The sequence below is a fragment of the Budorcas taxicolor genome, chromosome 9 (genome assembly GCF_023091745.1).
Source record: "Budorcas taxicolor isolate Tak-1 chromosome 9, Takin1.1, whole genome shotgun sequence".
NCBI lineage: Eukaryota > Metazoa > Chordata > Mammalia > Artiodactyla > Bovidae > Budorcas > Budorcas taxicolor.
Genome location: NC_068918.1, coordinates 55,059,773 through 55,075,679, shown reverse-complemented (window position 1 = coordinate 55,075,679; position 15,907 = coordinate 55,059,773).

Below are 15,907 nucleotides of genomic sequence, written 5' to 3'. Positions count from 1 at the left end.
GACCATTATATCTACTACTGTGGGCAGGAATCCCTCAGAAGAAATGGAGTAGCCATCATGGTCAACAAAAGAGTCTGAAATGCAGTACTTGGATGCAATCTCAAAAAAGACAGAATGATCTCTGTTCGTCTCCAAGGCAAACCATTCAATATCACTGTTACCCAAGTCTATGCCCCAACCAGTAACACTGAAGAAACTGAAGTTGAATGGTTTTATGAAGACCTACAAGACCTTTGAGAACTAACACCCAAAAAAGATGTCCTTTTCATTATAGGGGACTGGAATGTAAAAGTAGGAAGTCAGGAAACATCTGGAGTAACAGGCAAAGTTGGCCTTGGAATGCGGAATGAAGCAGGGTAAAGACTAATAGAGATTTGCCAAGAAAATGCACTGGTCATAGCAAACACCCTCTTCCAATGACACAAGAGAAGACTCTACACATGGACATCACCAGATGGTCAACACCGAAATCAGATTGATTATATTCTTTGCAGCCAAAGATGGAGAAGCTCTATACAGTCAACAAAAACAAGACCAGGAGCTGACTGTGGCTCAGATCATGAACTCCTTATTACCAAATTCAGACTGAAATTGAAGAAAGTAGGGAAAACCACTAGACCATTCAGGTATGACCTAAATCAAATCCCTTATGATGATACAGTGGAGGTGAGAAATAGATTTAAGGGCCTAGATCTGATAGATAGAGTGCCTGATGAACTATGGAATAAGGTTCGTGACATTGTACAGGAGACAGGGATCAAGACCATCCCCATGGAAAAGAAATGCAAAAAAAGCAGAATGGCTGTCTGGGGAGGCCTTACAAATAGTTGTGAAAAGAAGAGAGGCGAAAAGCAAAGGAGAAAAGGAAAGATATGAGCATCTGAATGCAGAGTTCCAAAGAATAGCAAGAAGAGATAAGAAAGTCTTCTTCAGTGATCAATGCAAAGAAATAGAGGAAAAGAACAATATGGGAAAGAGTAGAGATCTCTTCAAGAAAATTAGAGATACCAAGGGAACATTTCATGCAAAGATGGGCTCAATAAAGGACAGAAATGGTATGGACCTAACAGAAGCAGAAGGTATTAAGAAGAGGTGGCAAGAATACACGGAAGAACTGTACCAAAAAGATCTTCACGACCCAGATAATCATGATGGTGTGATCACTCATCTAGAGCCAGACATCTTGGAATGTGAAGTCAAGTGGGCCTTAGAAAGCTTCAGTATGAACAAAGCTAGTGGAGGTGATGGAATTCCAGTTGAGCTATTTCAAATCCTGAAAGATGATGCTGTGAAAGTGCTGCATTCAATATGCCAGCAAATTTGGAAAACTCAGCAGTGGCCACAGGACTGGAAAAGGTCAGTTTTCATTCCAATCCCAAAGAAAGGCAATGCCAAAGAATGTTCAAACTACTGCACAATTGCACTCATATCACGTGCTAGTAAAGCAATGCTCAAAATTCTCCAAGCCAGGCTTCAGCAATATGTGAACTGTGAACTTCCAGATGTTCAAGCTGGATTTAGAAAAGTCAGAGGAACCAGAGATCAAATTACCAACATTCGCTGGATTGTTGAAAAAGCAAGAGAGTCCAGAAAAACATCTATTTCTGCTTTCTTGACTATGCCAAAGCCTTTGACTGTGTGGATCACAATAAACTGTGGAAAATCCTGAAAGAGATGGGAATATCAGACCACCTGACCTGCCTCTTGAGAAATCTGTATGCAGGTCAGGAAGCAACAGTTAGAACTGGACATGGAACAATAGACTGGTTCCAAATAGGAAAAGGAGTACGTCAAGGCTGTATATTGTCTCGCTGCTTATTTAACTTATATGCAGAGTACATCATGAGAAATGCTGAACTGGATGAAGCCCAAGCTGGAATCAAGATTGCTGGGAGAAATATCAATAACCTCAGATATGCAGATGACACCACCCTTATGGCAGAAAGCAAAAAAGAACTAAAGAGCCTCTGGATGAAAGTAAAAGAGGAGAGTGAAATAATTGGCTTAAAATTCAACATTCAGAAAAATAAGATCACGGCATCTGGTCCCATCTCTTCATGGCAAATAGATGGGGAACCAGTGGAAACAGTGGCTAACTTTATTTTTTGGGGCTCCAAAATCACTGCAGATGGTGGTTGCAGCCATGAAATTAAGATTCTTACTCCTTGGAAGGAAAGTTGTGACCAACCTGGACAGTATATTTAAAAGCAGATTTTATATCCTGCAACCTTACTATATTCATTGATTAGCTCTAGTAATTTTCTGGTGGAGTCTTTAGGGTTTTCTATGTAGAGGATCATGTCATCTGCAAACAGTGAGAGTTTTACTTCTTCTTTTCCAATTTGCATTCCTTTAAGCTTCTGCACAACAAAGGAAAATATACACAAGGTGAAAAGACAGCCTCCTGAATGGGAGAAAATAATAGCAAATGAAACAACTGACAAACAACTAATCTCAAAAATATACAAGCAACTTATGCAACTCAATTCCAGAAAAATAAATGACCCAATCAAAAAATGGGCCAAAGAACTAAATAGACATTTCTCCAAAGAAGACATACAGATGGCTAACAAACACATGAAAAGATGCTCAACATCACTCATTATTAGAGAAATGCAAATCAAAACCACAATGAGGTACCACTTCACACCAGTCAGAATGGCTGCGATCCAAAAATCTGCAAGCAATAAATGCTGGAGAGGGTGTGGAGAAAAGGGAACCCTCCTACACTGTTGGTGGGAATGCAAACTAGTACAACCACTATGGAAAACAGTGTGGAGATTCCTTAAAAAATTGCAAATAGGAATGCCATGTGACCCTCCAATCTCACTGCTGGGCATACACACCGAGGAAACCAGAATTGAAAGAGACACATGTACCCCAATGTTCATTGCAGCACTGTTTATAATAGCCAGGACATGGAAACAACCTAGATGTCCATCAGCAGATGAATGGATAAGAAAGCTGTGGTACATATACACAATGGAGTATTACTCAGCTGTTAAAAAGAATACATTTGAATCAGTTCTGATGAGATGGATGAATCTGGAGCTGATTATACAGAGTGAAGTAAGCCAGAAAGAAAAACACCAATACAGTATACTAACACATATATATGGAATTTAGAAAGATGGCAATGATGACCCTGTATGCAAGACAGCAAAAAAGACAGATGTGTATAGCGGACTTTTGGACTCAGAGGGAGAGGGAGAGGGTGGGATGATTTGGGAGAATGGCATTGAAACATGTATACTATCATGTAAGAATCGAATCACCAGTCTATGTCTGATGCAGGATACAACATGCTTGGGGCTGGTGCATGGGGATGACCCAGAGGGAAGTTGTGGGGAGGGAGGTGGGACAGAGGTTCATGTTTGGGATCGCATGTACACCCGTGGTGGATTCATGTCAATGTATGGCAAAACCAATACAGTATTGTAAAGTAAAATAAAGTAAAAATAAAAATTTAATTAAAAAAAAAAAAGCAGAGACATTATTTTACCAACAAATGTCCATCTACTCAAGGCTATGGTTTTTCCAATAGTCATGTATGGATATGAGAGTTGGACTATAAAGAAAGCTGAGCACTGAAGAATTGATGCTTTTGGACTGTGGTGTTGGAGAAGACTCTTGAGAGTCCCTTGGACTGCAAGGAGATCCAACCAGTGCATCCTAAAGATCAGTCCTCAGTATTCATTGGAAGGACTGCTGTTGAAGCTGAAACTCCAATACTTTGGCCACCTGATGCGAAGAACTGACTAATTTGAAAAGAACCTGATGCTGGGAAAGATTGAAGGCAGGCGGAGAAGGGGACGACAGAGGATGAGATAATTGGATGGCATCACCAACTCAACGGACATGGGTTTGAGTAGACTCTGGTAATTGGTGATGGACAGGGAGGCCTGGCATGCTGCAGTCCATAGGATCAGAAAGAGTCAGACACGACTGAGTGACTAAAGTGAAACTCATAGAGACGGGATAAAGATGGCGGAGGAATAGGACGGGAAGAGCACTTTCTCCCTCACAAATTCCTCAAAAGAACATTTCAACTCCGAGCAAACTCCACAAAACAACTTCTGTAGGCTGGCAGAGGTTATCAGGCATCCAGAAAAGCAGACCATTGTCTTCAAAAACAGGTAGGAAAAAATATAAAAGACAAAAAAGGAGACAAAGGAGGTGGGGAGGGAGCTCCGTCCCGGGAAGGGAAGCCCGTTCCGGGAAGGGAATTTTAAGAAGAGAGGTTTCCAAACACCAGGAAACACTCTCCCTGCCGAGTCGGTGGCGAATCTTGGAAACACAGAGGGCAACATAACAGGAAGGAAAAATAAAGAAATAATTAAGACCAAGAGATTACAAGCCCAACAGTAACTCCCCCAGCGGAAAAGCGGCACAGACGCCTGCATCCGCCACTGGGAAGTGGGGGCAGGGCAGGGACGCGCGGGAGGCGCGGGCTGCAGTGCTGGGTAAGAATCGGGCAGGAACGCCCCACGCGCAACCAGAACGATCTAACTTGCGCTAGCAAACCAGACTGTGGGATAGTTACCGCCCGAAAAGCTCGATCATAAGATACCGCCAGGACCGAGCACAGAACAAAGGACGGAACGGAAAAGGCCGGCTGCAGACCATCCCCCGCCGGGGACAGGCAGCCAGAGCCGCAAGGACTGGAAAGGGGCAATTGCAGACCCGGAGAGACTTTACTTACCTAACTGCAAGCAGGCCTCTTTGCTAAGACTTCTGGGGGTGCTGGACACTCACAATCTGCCTCACGGGGGATGCCAGCGGTCCACCCAGAAAGCTGAGCAGCAGCGGCAGAAAAGGTGACACGCCGCGGCGATCGCGCTCGCCAAACTCCTGAGCTACTCGGACCTGGGAAGGGCACAAAATGCAGTCCCAGCTGAATCTGTGCCTCTGAGGGCGGCCTGAGCGGCTTGGGCCGGGGAAGTGCACGCAGCCTAGGGCCGGCCCCAGACGGTTCCCGGCTGAGCATCGTAGAGCCGGAGCGGTTTGTATGCCGCAAAAAGGGACAAGTCAGGCGGGGCTGAGACACTGTGCACACGACAGTACTATTTGTTTGCAGCATCCCCCATCCCCACAGCGCGACTGAACTAGTGAGCCTAAAAAACCAGCAAACAGAAGAAGTTAAACAGAGGGAACCACCTTGGAAGTGATCCCACACGGCCCAAAACATCAGAGAATGGCCAGATATATTTTTAATAATTTTAAAATCATTCCTTTTTTTTTTTTTCCTTTTTTTCTTCTTTTTTTTTCTAACTATTTTTTTAATTGTTAAGTCTTCTATTTATCCTCTAATTTTTATTTCTATAACCTACTATTACTATTTAAAAAAAAAAAAGACTTTTTTTTTTTTTTTTTTTTTTAAGGCAAACAACATATATAGCCTTTGGATGGTTGTTGGTGGTTTTTTGTTTTTTTTTTGGTTTGTTTTGTTTTTTTGTTTGTTTGTTTTTTAAATAATTCCTGTGTGTTTTTTTTCTTTCTTCCTTTTTCCTTCTGCTTCTTTTCTTTAATATTGTATTTTCTAAAATCCAACCTCTACTCTAGATTTTTAATCTTTGCTCTTAGGTTTCTGTTGTCAATTTTGTACATTTAAAAACCCAAACTTCACTACCCATGTCTACCTGAGAGCGAGATTACTGGCTCGACCACTCTCTCCTCCTTTGGACTCTCCTTTTTCTCCACCAGGTGGCCTCTGTCTCTTTTCTCCCCCATCTCTTCTCTATCCAACTCTGTGAATCTCAGTGTGTTCCAGACGGTGGAGAACACCTAAGGAACTGGTTACTGGCAGGATTTGTCTCTCTCCTTCTCATTCCTCTCTCTTATCCTCCTGGTCACCTCTGTCTACTTCCTCCCTCTCCTCTTCCCCGTATAACTCCGTAAATACCTCTGAGCGGTCCAGACTATAGAGCACACATAAGGAAGTGACTACTGGCTAGCTTGCTCTCTCCTCTTTTGATCTCACAACATCTAATTCCAGTTACCTCTAACTACCCCCTCCATCTTCTCTTCTCCTTGTAACTCAGTGAACCTCTCTGAGTGTCCCTCAATGTGGAGAAACTTTTCATCTTTAACCTAGATGTTTTATCATCGGTGCTGTATAGATGGAGAAGTCTAGAAGCTACTGTAAAAATAAAACTGAAAACCAGAAGCAGGAGGCTTAAATCCAAAGCCTGAAAACATTAGAGAACTCTTGAATTCAGGGAACATTAAGCAATAGGAGCTCATCAAATGCCTTCATACCTACACTGAAACCAAGCTCCACCCAAGGGCCAACAAGTTCCAAAACAAGACATACCACTCAAATTCTCCAGCAACACAGGAACACTCCCCTGAGCTTCAATATACAGGCAGCTCAAAATTATTCCAAAACCCTTGATGTCTCATAACCCATTACTGGTCACTCCACTGCACTCCAGAGAGAAGAAACCCAGCTCCACCCACCAGAACTCCAACACAAGCCTCCCTAACCAGGAAACCTTGACAAGCCACTGATAGAACCCCACCCACAGTGAGGAAGCTCCATAATAAAGAAAACTCCACAAACTACCAGAATATAAAAAGGCCACCCCAAACCCAGCAATATAACCAAGATGAAGAGACAGAGGAATACTCAGCAGGTAAAGGAACAGGAGAGTTGCCCACCAAACCAAACAAAAGAGGAAGAAGTAGGGAATCTACCTGAGAAGGAATTCCGAATATTGATAGTGAAAATGATCCAAAATCTTGAAATCAAAATAGAATCACAGATAAATAGTCTAGAGACAAGGATTGAGAAGATGCAAGAAAGGTTTAACAAGGACCTAGAAGAAATAAAAAAGAGTCAAAATATAATGAATAACGCAATAAATGAGATCAGAAACACTCTGGAGGCAACAAATAGTAGAATAACGGAGGCAGAAGATAGGATTAGTGAAATAGAAGATAGAATGGTAGAAATAAATGAATCAGAGAGGAAACAAGAAAAACGAATTAAAAGAAATGAGGACAATCTCAGAGACCTCCAGGACAATATGAAACGCTCCAACATTCGAATTATAGGAGTCCCAGAAGAAGAAGACAGAAAGAAAGATCATGAGAAAATCCTTGAGGAGATAATAGTTGAAAACTTCCCTAAAATGGGGAAGGAAATAATCACCCAAGTCCAAGAAACACAGAGAGTTCCAAATAGGATAAACCCAAGGCGAAACACCCCAAGACACATATTAATCAAATTAACAAAGATCAAACACAAAGAACAAATATTAAAAGCAGCAAGGGAAAAACAACAAATAACACACAAGGGTATTCCCATAAGGATAACAGCTGATCTTTCAATAGAAACTCTTCAGGCCAGGAGGGAATGGCAAGACATACTTAAAGTGATGAAAGACAATAACCTACATCCCAGATTACTGTACCCAGCAAGGATCTCATTCAAATACGAAGGAGAAATCAAAAGCTTTACAGAGAAGCAAAAGCTGAGAGAATTCAGCACCACCAAACCAGCTCTCCAACAAATTCTAAAGGATATTCTCTAGACAGGAAACAGGAAAAGGGTGTATAAACCCGAACCCAAAACAATAAAGTAAATGATAACGGGATCATACTTATCAATAATTACCTTAAACGTAAATGGGTTGAACGCCCCAACCAAAAGGCAAAGACTGGCCGAATGGATACAAAAACAAGACCCCTCTATATGCTGCTTACAAGAGACCCACTTCAAAACAAGGGACACATACAGACTGAAAGTGAAGGGCTGGAAAAAGATATACCACGCAAATAGAGACCAAAAGAAAGCAGGAGTGGCAATACTCATATCCGATAAAATAGACTTTAAAACAAAGGCTGTGAAAAGAGACAAAGAAGGCCACTACATAATGATCAAAGGATCAATCCAAGAAGAAGATATAACAATTATAAATATATATGCACCCAACATAGGAGCACCGCAATATGTAAGACTAATGCTAACAAGTATGAAAGGGGAAATCAACAATAACACAATAATAGTGGGAGACTTTAATACCCCACTCACACCTATGGACAGATCAACTAAACAGAAAATTAACAAAGAAACGCAAACTTTAAATGATACATTAGATCAATTAGACCTAATTGATATCTATAGGACATTTCACCCCAAAACAATGAATTTCACCTTTTTCTCAAGTGCTCATGGAACCTTCTCCAGGATAGATCACATCCTGGGCCATAAATCTAAACTTGATAAATTCAAAAAAATCGAAATCATTCCAAGCATCTTTTCTGACCATAATGCATTAAGATTAGATCTCAATTACAGGAGAAAAACTACTAAAAATTCCAACATATGGAGGTTGAACAACACACTTCTGAATAACCAACAAATCACAGAAGAAATCAAAAAAGAAATCAAAATATGCATAGAAACTAATGAAAATGAAAACACAACAACCCAAAACCTGTGGGACACTATAAAAGCAGTGCTAAGAGGAAAGTTCATAGCAATACAGGCATACCTCAAGAAACAAGAAAAAAGTCAAATAAATAACCTAACTCTACAACTAAAGCAACTAGAAAAGGAAGAATTGGAGAACCCCAGAGTTAGTAGAAGGAAAGAAATCTTAAAAATTAGGGCAGAAATAAATGCAAAAGAAACAAAAGAGACCATAGCAAAAATCAACAAAGCCAAAAGCTGGTTCTTTGAAAGGATAAATAAAATTGACAAACCATTAGCCAGACTCATCAAGAAGCAAAGAGAGAAAAATCAAATCAATAAAATTAGAAATGAAAATGGAGAGATCACAACAGACAACACAGAAATACAAAGGATCATAAGAGACTACTATCAGCAGTTGTATGCCAATAAAATGGACAACGTGGAAGAAATGGAAAAATTCTTAGAAAAGTACAATTTTCCAAAACTGAACCAGGAAGAAATAGAAAATCTTAACAGACCCATCACAAGCACGGAAATTGAAACTGTAATCAGAAATCTTCCAGGAAACAAAAGCCCAGGTCCAGACGGCTTCACAGCTGAATTCTACCAAAAATTTCGAGAAGAGCTAACACCTATCCTACTCAAACTCTTCCAGAAAATTGCAGAGGAAGGTAAACTTCCAAACTCATTCTATGAGGCCACCATCACTCTAATACCAAAACCTGACAAAGATGTCACAAAAAAAGAAAACTACAGGCCAATATCACTGATGAACATAGATGCAAAAATCCTCAACAAAATTCTAGCAATCAGAATCCAACAACACATTAAAAAGATCATACACCATGACCAAGTGGGCTTTATCCCAGGGATGCAAGGATTCTTCAATATCCGCAAATCAATCAATGTAATTCACCACATTAACAAATTGAAAAATAAAAACCATATGATTATCTCAATAGATGCAGAGAAGGCCTTTGACAAAATTCAACATCCATTTATGATAAAAACTCTCCAGAAAGCAGGAATAGAAGGAACATACCTCAACATAATAAAAGCTATATATGACAAACCCACAGCAAACATTATCCTCAATGGTGAAAAATTGAAAGCATTTCCCCTAAAGTCAGGAACAAGACAAGGGTGTCCACTTTCACCGCTACTATTCAACATAGTTCTGGAAGTTTTGGCCACAGCAATCAGAGCAGAAAAAGAAATAAAAGGAATCCAAATTGGAAAAGAAGAAGTAAAACTCTCACTGTTTGCAGATGACATGATCCTCTACATGGAAAACCCGAAAGACTCCACCAGAAAATTACTAGAGCTCATCAATGAATATAGTAAAGTTGCAGGATATAAAATCAACACACAGAAATCCCTTGCATTCCTATACACCAATAATGAGAAAGTAGAAAAAGCAATTAAGGAAACAATTCCATTCACCATTGCAACGAAAAGAATAAAATACTTAGGAATATATCTACCCAAAGAAACTAAAGACCTATATATAGAAAACTATAAAACACTGATGAAAGAAATCAAAGAGGACACTAATAGATGGAGAAATATACCATGCTCATGGATCGGAAGAATCAATATAGTGAAAATGAGTATACTACCCAAAGCAATTTACAAATTCAATGCAATCCCTATCAAGCTACCAGCCATATTTTTCACAGAACTAGAACAAACAATTTCAAGATTCGTATGGAAATACAAAAAACCTCGAATTGCCAAAGCAATCTTGAGAAAGAAGAATGGAACTGGAGGAATCAACTTGCCTGACTTCAGGCTCTACTACAAAGCCACAGTCATCAAAACAGTATGGTACTGGCACAAAGACAGACATATAGATCAATGGAACAAAATAGAAAGCCCAGAGATAAATCCACACACATATGGACACCTTATCTTTGACAAAGGAGGCAAGAATATACAATGGAGTAAAGACAATCTCTTTAACAAGTGGTGCTGGGAAAACTGGTCAACCACTTGTAAAAGAATGAAACTAGATCACTTTCTAGCACCACACACAAAAATAAATTCAAAATGGATTAAAGATCTAAATGTAAGACCAGAAACTATAAAACTCCTAGAGGAGAACATAGGCAAAACACTCTCCGACATAAACCACAGCAGGATCCTCTATGATCCACCTCCCAGAATTCTGGAAATAAAAGCAAAAATAAACAAATGGGATCTAATTAAAATTAAAAGCTTCTGCACAACAAAGGAAAATATCAGCAAGGTGAAAAGACAGCCTTCTGAATGGGAGAAAATAATAGCAAATGAAGCAACTGACAAACAACAAATCTCAAAAATATACAAGCAACTTATGCAGCTCAATTCCAGAAAAATAAACGACCCAATCAAAAAATGGGCCAAAGAACTAAATAGACATTTCTCCAAAGAAGACATACGGATGGCTAACAAACACATGAAAAGATGCTCAACATCACTCATTATCAGAGAAATGCAAATCAAGACCACAATGAGGTACCACTTCACACCAGTCAGAATGGCTGCGATCCAAAAATCTGCAAGCAATAAATGCTGGAGAGGGTGTGGAGAAAAGGGAACCCTCCTACACTGTTGGTGGGAATGCAAACTAGTACAGCCACTATGGAGAACAGTGTGGAGATTCCTTAAAAAATTGCAAATAGAACTCCCTTATGACCCAGCAATCCCACTGCTGGGCATATACACCGAGGAAACCAGAATTGAAAGAGACACATGTACCCCAATGTTCATCGCAGCACTGATTATAATAGCCAGGACATGGAAACAACCTAGATGTCCCTCAGCAGATGAATGGATAAGAAAGCTGTGGTACATATACACAATGGAGTATTACTCAGCCGTTAAAAAGAATTCATTTGAATCAGTTCTGATGAGATGGACGAAACTGGAGCCGATTATACAGAGTGAAGTAAGCCAGAAAGAAAAACACCAATACAGTATACTAACACATATATATGGAATTTAGAAAGATGGCAATGACGACCCTGTATGCAAGACAGGAAAAAAGACGCAGCTGTCTATAACAGACTTTTGGACTCAGAGGGAGAGGGAGAGGGTGGGATGATATGGGAGAATGGCATTCTATCATGTATACTATCATGTAAGAATTGAATCGCTAGTCTATGTCTGACGCAGGATACAGCATGCTTGGGGCTGGTGCATGGGGATGACCCACAGAGATGTTATGGGGAGGGAGGTGGGAGGGGGGTTCATGTTTGGGAACACATGTAAGAATTAAAGATTTTAAAATTAGAAAAATAAAAAAAAAAAAAAAAAAAAGAAATGGAAAAAAAAAAAAAAGTGAAACTCATTTCTTATGAAAGGAAGATGTCGCTATATTTTCTGGTAGCTCCTGCAGGTGCCTCCACATTGCAAAGTACTTAACTGAAGCTCATAGTACAAGTGTCTAAGTCATCAAGAAAGGGTAAAATCAAGAACAATGTATTCTGGGCTTTCCTGGTGGTCCACTGGTTAAGACTATGCTTCCAGGGCAGGGAACTTGGGTTTGGTCCTTGGCTGTGAAACTAACACCCTATATGCTGTGTGGCATGGTCAAATAAATAAATTTAAAAAAAAAACTAAATTAAATTTTAAAAAGGCTTACTTAAAAAAAAAAGCAGCACTTTGTGTTTAGAAAGGCAGGGCACCAGTGCAGGCATTTTATAAAGGATTTCTAAGAAGAATGATTCCAATAACACCTTGCCTAGAGGAGTAAATCTGGCTTCCCTGGTGGCTGAGATGGTAAAGAATCTGCCTGCAATGTGGGAGACCTAGGTTTGCTCCCTGGGTAGGGAAGATCCCCTGGAGAAGAAAATGGTAAGCCACTCTAGTATTCTTGCTGGGAAATGCTAGGGACAGAAGAACCTGGCAAGCCCCAGTCCATGGGACTGATAAGAGTTGGACACGACTGAGTGACTATCGCTAAAAGAGTCAGCTGCAGCTGACCAGACACTCTGCTTAGATGCAGTACCATTTCCTTGGCTGGTCTGGATCCATGAGCCATCGCTATTCCATACACTGAAACAGAATCAGGTCATGGTGTTATCTTGAGAAAAATCACAACTTTCTGGCTTCTCTTTCCTCAAAAGAGCATTGTGACATTTGAATTTCTATCCTTTTACGATTCACAAATGGTAATAAGTCAGCCTCAAGGCCTTGAGAAAGTATTCAGCAGCTAATGACTCCTGGGAAGCTTTACTATATAGTTTTGAGAATGCTTTCCTAGAAATGTTTAGATTTATGAAGAAACTTTCTGACATTTGCCCTTTCAGTATGTGGATAACTCATACTGACATTATGCCATTTCTTTTGGTTTTCTTTGGGGGCTTTTATTAATCCTTGATATCTGGGAGCCTAATAATTCCCTAAACCCTACATTTTAGATTTGGAGAAATTGGATAGCTATTTCTAGAGTTCTAGTTTTCATTTTCATAAGCAAAAACACATAACTTGAGGAAATTAGAGAAGTTGAAAATGAATAAGGATTTAAAATTTAATAATAGGTTATAACGATATTCTCAAGGAAACATAGGCTTCAGAGGTAGACCAACACATTTCTTCAAAAAATACACAACACTAAATCTTAGCCTCAAAACAACTGTAGAATAAAGACAATCAAATGCAAAGGATGGGTTGCTAATGTCATGCAAGTTCAGGATTCTTATGTGAAAGAAAGAAAATGAAAAAAAAAAAAAAAAAGGATTTAAAACCCCCCAGTGCAATTTCTTCCTAAAAGTTCCAAGCCTTAAAAAGAAGAGAATCTGAGCCATTCTGACTTATGATTTCCTAGTTCTACATGCTGAAAGCCTTTCATTTAAAATTTAGACTGATATGACTTAATTACATAATGATATGGTAAGATTTCTTAAATTAGTTAATACAGATGTCTAATATTTCCACTCATGTTCAGTTACCCATGCTTTTTTGTGGGTTGTTTATCCATAAATATTGTCACTTCCCCTGCTACTCTGATTAGTTCCATGTTACTTTCACCACAGTTGTTCTACCTTCCTGTCCGTTACATGGGAATATTCCACAAGATTTGGCTGTAAATCATCTTTTCCTTCCATGCGACACAGCAAATGCCTCATTGACTGAAGCTGGCTGTAATTCTCTCCTCGATCAGATAACACACACCTTCACACAGAGAGACACACTCACACACACCTGACTTCCGAGTCAAGCTTCTCCTACAAATGGGAGAGTTGAGGGTTTTTAGGGGTCATCGTCTTGAACGTTCACTCCCCTCCCCCAACCCCAACCCAAGTTCTCTAGCTTCTGCTTGAATGTTTCCAGTGGCAGAGAATTTTGTGTCAAACATGTTACAGTATCAAGTCTCTACCTACAAATTGAGTCCCTGAGAAAAAAGTTACATACCTCCTACTGCCTTCATGCCGCCTCCCCGCAAACTGAATGGTAACTGGTAATCGGTAGCTCAGTGGTAAAGAATCAGTCTGCAATGCAGCAGATGTGAGTTCAATCCCTGGGTGGGGAATATCCCCTAGAGGAGAGCATGGCAACCCAATCCAGTATTCTTGCATGGAAAATCCACGGACAGAGGAGACTGGTGGGCTAAGTCCATAAGGTCACAAAGAGCTGGACACCACTGAAGTGACTGAACATGAATATACCCCCAAAGTTGGAAAAAATTGTTGAAAAGTTGAGATATTACTCTGGGTAGCTTTCAGTTTCTTCTTACCTGCTGCTGCTGCTAAGTCGTTTCAGTGGTGTCCGACCCTGTGCGACCCCATAGATGGCAGCCCACCAGGCTCCCCCGTCCCTGGGATTCTCCAGGCAAGAACACTGGAGTGGGTTGCCATTTCCTTCTCCAAAGCATGAAAGCAAAAAGTGAAAGTGAAGTCACTCTTCGCGACCCCATGGACTGCAGCCTTCCAGGCTCCTCCACCCATGGGATTTTCCAGGCAAGAGTACTGGAGTGGGGTGCCATTGCCTTCTCCATTCTTCTTACCTACTTCAGTATTTTACAGATTTTCTATGGAAAACAACTCATTTTTTTTTTTTTAAATTTTAAAATCTTTAATTCTTACATGTGTTCCCAAACATGAACCCACCTCCCACCTCCCTTCCCATAACATCTCTGTGGGTCATAAAAAGATATAACCTATCAGGTTGTTGTTTGCTAAGAGCTCTGGAATAATGCATTCTTGACTCCACATTAGCAGTAAGTGCATTATTAGATAATTCAAGACCAATTATTATAAATTACCAACACTGAGGCAAATGCAGTTTGATTTTAATCATTTTGTTAGTATTTGAAATTTAAATAAGTGATGCAAATTCCACATTTTCAGAACCATTATCTCTTAGCAAACTTTCATTGGATGAGAAAGCAGTTTTACACTTATTTGGGTATAAACAAAATTAACAGCGAAGCAAGAAGAGAAGAAACCAAGCAATTTCAAAATCATTCAACTGCAATTACCCAGTTTATAATTTTGAAAATTCAAGTGGGATTGGCTCTTGTTCTTTCACAAACTGTACTGAGACTGGGAAACAAAGCACAACCTCTTCTCTAACTTTGATGTGTCATTTCTATCACTGATTTTATCACCGAGGCAAGTCTGACTCCAGCCAGGCCGTGAGCTGTCAATGTCTCACCTCTGAGGAGTGAAAGGCAACTAGAACATCTAATGATCTCTTTGATTACAGTTAATTTTGGTGACTATTATAGTGTATTCTGGAGCCAAATTATCTTTCTGAAAATCAGTGCCAGCATAATCTTCCTGTTTCCATGTCTTGGCTATTGTAAATAGTTCTGCTATGAACATTGGAGCGCCTATATCTTTTCAAAGTAAACTTTTCTCTGATTATATGCCCAGAAGTAGGATTGATGGAACATATGGCAACTTTATTTTTGGCTTTTTAGGGAACATCCATACTGTTTTCCACAGTGCCCAGACCAATTTACATTCCCACAAAGAGGGCAGGAGGGTTCCGTTTTCTTTGGTTTAACATTATGCTTCAAAAATGTCTGTCTTAAATATTCTTCAAAATTAAGATTTTAATGACTGTATTCTATTCCATTTTATGGGGGTCCATAATTTATTTAGTTATTCTCATATTTTTGAAAATTTAGTTTATTTCCTATTTTCTACATTTATATCTTTCACATTAAAACATCTTTAGTATTTGTTCAACGTTTCAAGAAGTGGGCTAGTTGGTTGAAAGAATATAAACATTTTAAAGACTGATTTGAGTCTAATCTATCCTTCAAAAAGTTGTACCAATTTATACTTGTATTTGCAGATTTTAACGTTTCTTCTTGAATAGCACCAGTATTTTACCCAGTACCATGCAGTATCATGTGAAGTCAAGTGGGCCTTAGAAAGCATCACTACGAACAAAGCTAGTGTAGGTGATGGAATTCCAGTTCAGCTATTTCAAATCTGAAAGATGATGTGTGAAAATGCTGAACTCAATATGCCAGAAAATTTGGAAAACTCAGCA